This window comes from Callorhinchus milii, unplaced genomic scaffold (assembly GCF_018977255.1).
Source record: "Callorhinchus milii isolate IMCB2004 unplaced genomic scaffold, IMCB_Cmil_1.0 Scaffold58, whole genome shotgun sequence".
NCBI classification, from domain to species: Eukaryota; Metazoa; Chordata; class Chondrichthyes; order Chimaeriformes; family Callorhinchidae; genus Callorhinchus; species Callorhinchus milii.
The window spans coordinates 241,650-246,503 of NW_024704799.1; the positions used below are offsets into that span (position 1 = coordinate 241,650).

Sequence of the window (4,854 nt, forward strand, 5' to 3'; positions counted from 1 at the left end):
TAAATAAACGGGAATGGGACCCAGACCTGTTTGCGAGGTGAGCGCGCTGACTGCTGTGCTATGGATCAATATTATTTCCTGTCCACACAGCTCCAGTCTCTTAGACTAAGGCTGTGAGAGATCTCAGGTCTCTGTTCACTATGTTCCTCAAATCAGCCCCTAAGGGATTCCATTCCACAATCCCTTCGCCTCACTCCCTCTCTTCCCTCCTTCAAGGCACGACTCAAGAACTTCCTTTTCGACTGTGCCTTTAGTCCCCAATCGTACTCTTTCTACCCTCTCTCGTCCCACCCTGACGCACCACCCACAACCACGCCACCCCAAGGCTCGGGTCCTAAGCCACGACTGTTCAGTGCCTTGGGACGTCCTCCTCAGTTGAAAACCGCTTTGCAAATGTAATGTTCGTGTGCTTCTGTTTTAAAAAACATTTCTCTACAGCAGATCAAATCGCAAATGGGTTCAGCTCCAAACGCAACCGAGTGAGCGGAGGAGAGTACGGGAGCAGCAGATACGATTTGAGAAAGAGGGAAAGAAGAGATTACACTGAGGAAAGGGATCTTCCAGACGATGATTACCTGTGTGAGTGAAAAATCAATCTGAGTTTCTCAGCATCAAATGCTCGAGTGCAGAATCGGGCAGATGGCAGCCGCGCTCAGTTGGTGTGCTCTTTGCTCCGAGTCAGAAGTTTGTGGGTTTGAGCCCCACATCGCGGGCAACGAGTTGACAGTCTGGGCTGACACTGCAGCACAGAGCTGGAGTGGGGGGAAGCGACGCACTGTCAGATGTGCCGTCTCTCCCCGGTGACCTGGTTTTAATGGAGCTCAGTTGACAGGGCTGGGGAATGGCGACTCAGGTCAGAAACGGCAACCAAGCGCTCTCAGCAGAGATGGTCAGCTTTTCCACTGCTGTGGGGGATGGGAAGGGCTATGGGGACTGAGGAGAGAGCAGTGCAGGTGGTCAATATGGGGTTGGGTACACGGCTCTTAATTGGAAAGACAATGAAGTCCGGATTAAAGAGGTTTTGAGGGAGCGATAGGGATACAGATGGGAAGGCGAGCCGTGAGAAGGGATAGGAAGGCGATTGAGGAAAATGCTCATTGAAGATTTAGTCTGTGCGTTTGAAATATGAGGCCGCGAAGTGACATCACGCAGTGGATTTTGACCATTGGTTGGTTCAGGCGGGAAACGTCAAAATGGCTGCCTCCGTAGAGCCCCCCACCCCAATCCTGCCCACCACCCCGCGATGCACTGTCATACACCCCGAGCTTTTAAGCTAAAGTCACTCTGCGCCTCTCCAGACACATAGTAAAGATCCTTTAATGGTGTGGTGGAACACAGAGAAACTCGCTTCTCTTTTGGAAACATGTCATGGGATCTTTACTGTCCACCTGAACAGACATGGCCGGGAGCTCATTATAACATTTCATCTGAAGCACAGCACCTCCTACAATGGAAAGCATTTCCCGCATTAATATAAGTATCTCCCTGTGTCCCAGACCGTGGTCAACTACACTGATCACGGAGACGCCTCACGGCTGTTTGTGGGTAGTTGTTGCCATCATAAACTGACACTGTCAATAAGTGATCAGCATGAAAAGCGGTATATAAATGTAAGCTGCTACTGACCGTACAGTTGGCAGTAAATTATGTAAATCATTGACATCATCAGGTGTTGTACAAATGCAAGGATTCAACCGACATTTGTTCAAGAGCAATTCGTAAAGAAAGCTCATATATTGCTTATCCAGATCTTTCTTTTCTCCCATCAGCAGCCAAAGTGGATGATTTTGAGGCTCATCCCTGGCCTCATGCCAACGTTGTGTTGACTCGTACCGAGTTCCGCCAGGAACACAGCAGAAGACATCCCGAGTTCCATAAAGACACATCAACAACGCAGACTGCTCGTAGCGCAAACGATGCTTTGCAGCAGAGAGAGTGTCAGGTATCTATCGTATTTCATGTTGAGGAAAACCGAGTCTCGCAAACAGGATCTCTACAGGGTCAAAAGCAATCGAACACAGGAGATCGACTGTATAAATGTTCCCGATGTGGTGAGACTTTCATACATTCAGGGCACCTCAAGATACACCAGCAATCACACCGAGGAAAGCGTCTGTATAAATGTCTGGAATGTGGGAAGAGGTTCAAAATGTTGGGCAGTCTGAAGATACACCATCGATCCCACACAGGAGAGAGGCCATATAAATGTGCAGAATGTGGAAAGAGTTTTGCAACGTCAACTTATCTCCAGATACACCATCGATTTCATACAGGAGAGAGGCCACATGAATGTTTCACTGTGGAAAGAGTTTTGCAACGTCAGGTTATCTCCAGATACACCATCGGTATCACACAGGAGAGAGGCGATATGAATGTGTTGAATGTGGAAAGCGTTGCACAACTTCAAGTCACCTCCATATACACCAACAAACACACACAGGACAGAGACGGTATAAATGTGCAGAATGTGGAGTGAGTTTCAGAGCATCAGGATCGCTCAAAATACACCATCGATCACACACTGGAGAGAGACCATATAAATGTGCTGAGTGTGGAAAGAAATTTTCAAACTCGAGTTATCTCCAGATACACCATCGATCACACACAGGAGAGAGCCAATACAAATGTGTACAATGTGGAAAGAGTTTCACAACGTCAGGAGACCTCCAGAGACACCGACAATCACATACAGGAGAGAAACCGTATAAATGTGCAGAATGTAGAAAGCGTTTTACAAGGCCAGACAGCCTCCAGAGACACCAGCGATCACACACCGGGGAGAGGCCACACAAATGTGTTGAATGTGGAAAGAATTTCACAACGTCAGGAGACCTCCAGAGACACCGACAATCACACACTGGAAAGAGACCACATAAATGTGCACAATGTGGAAAGCGTTTCACAACATCAGGGGGTCTCCAGAGACACCAGCGATCACACACCGGAGAGAGACCATATAACTGTACTGAATGTGAAAAGAATTTTACGAGGAAAGACCACCTCCAAAGTCACCGGCGGATACACACAGGAGAGACTCAATAATTATGCCGAATGTGGGATGAATTGTGCGGTGTCCTATCATAAAAATTTGAAATGTTCTTTACCAGCGGAAAGCTTTCCAGGAGCCGATACAGCTCAAAGTCCGCACGAGAAGCTGCTTTGAGAAATGCATAGATTAACAATAATAGTTTGATGTATACAGGAGAGATATCTGTTTGATCCAACACCATTGACTCAGTTAAGACACCAGTGCGATAGTCTGTCCCCTTCTCTCGTGAACATGTGCTGAGGAACCAGCATTTCCTGAAGGTCCTCACAAACTGTTAGAGAGACCTTACGAATGTGCTGAATGTGGAAAGAGCCCATGTCCGGCTATCACCGAGGTGTGTGGCTGCGGGAGAGAATAACAGAATGGCGCGGTGAGATATGAGCCCTCTGAAACCAGCTGTGGCTTCCAGTATCGGAGCTCACATCGCTGAAGTATATATTTTTGGTCAAAAGCACCTCGTCCCCTGGTTTGTTACCAGCAGAATGGGGAGTGCTTATAGTTTTTTTTTTACCAACCAGTTTTTTTTCGCTGTTTATGCTAATCAAAATATTTCCTTTTGAATTGCTGTGCTGGTGGCAGTGGTGGTGGTGGGGGGGCGGGGGGCTGTGTTTGTGTGTGTGGTGGTGGCTGAATGTGTGAGGAGGGCATCTGTGTGCGCGCGCGGGTTGGGGGGTGTGTGGGATTGGGGGATGGGTGTAAGGTGGATGGGTGGGAGGGGATGTTGCTGGTGGAGCTGAGGATTGATGTTTGATTATGTTAATTATGTTATGAATTGCTGTGCTGGTGGGAGTGGTAGTGGTGGGGGCTTTGATTGAGTGTGTGTTTGTGTGTACTATGCGTGTGTCTGTAGGCTGTGTGCGTGTGTGCGGAGGGGATTTGTTTGTGGGGTGGTGGATGAATTTGTGAGGAGGGGCTCTGTGTGTGTGCGCGGGTGGGTGTGTGTTTGGGATGTGGGGTGTTGGGAATGGGGAGGAAGGGGGGGGATGGAATGGGTGGGAGAGGGTGCTGGTGGTGGAGTTGACGGTTGTGGGAGAGGGATATTAATCAGTGTATTTATCATTTCTTTACCATACGGTTGAGGCACTGTCGACGTTTACTGTAATGTTACAATGAACTATCACTAATATTAAAGCCATCGGCACAGAATCATTTGCCGTTTTCATTCATTTATATTCTCTCATTTTCTCATGTGAGGGACGTAAAGATAACCTTCGTCCCCAAACAAAGATGAGTGTGAGGTGACTTTTTAGCGGTATATAAAACAGGACAGACGGTTTATTGCCCAACAGTATGTTCAGATTGGCCAAGGGAGCGGGACAAGAGATGGATCGAGATGTGAAGAGCAGAGGGAGCTTTTCTCTGTATCGGGAGGAGCCGGGTAGGGGGGGTGGGGAGTGGGGCATAAGCAATATGTTTGTGTTTTGTTTTCAAAAACATAACAACTTTGACACCGAACCCTTTTCACGTCAGGGGGAGGTCTCCAGGTGATCAGCACTGCCAGCTGGACACCCGAGCGGGGGGTGGGAGCCGAGAGAGGCGGCGAGGGGGAAGATAACTGGAAATATATTCAGAGAGATAGGTCTTGATGTGCTTTGAAAGAATAGAAGGAGGGGGCGAGTCAAACGGACACTGGGAATGGAGCTCAGGGCAATGGGAGCAAAATGGTGCTGTTGGGGCAGATGGGGTGGGGATGACATGAAGGAGCTGTGTTTCCTGCGCAAAGGGAATGACCGGTTATGGAGGTCGCGCGGGTAAGTTGGGAGGGGGGAAATGATGGGCTTAGAGCAGTCTCTCACTGGGGAAAG

General features: G+C 48.6%; 1 pseudogene; it reads left to right on the forward strand.

The window, feature by feature from the left end:
• Positions 1-2,060: 2,060 nt before the first annotated feature.
• Positions 2,061-4,854, forward strand: part of LOC121851571 — a 72,444-nt pseudogene continuing 69,650 nt past the window's right edge.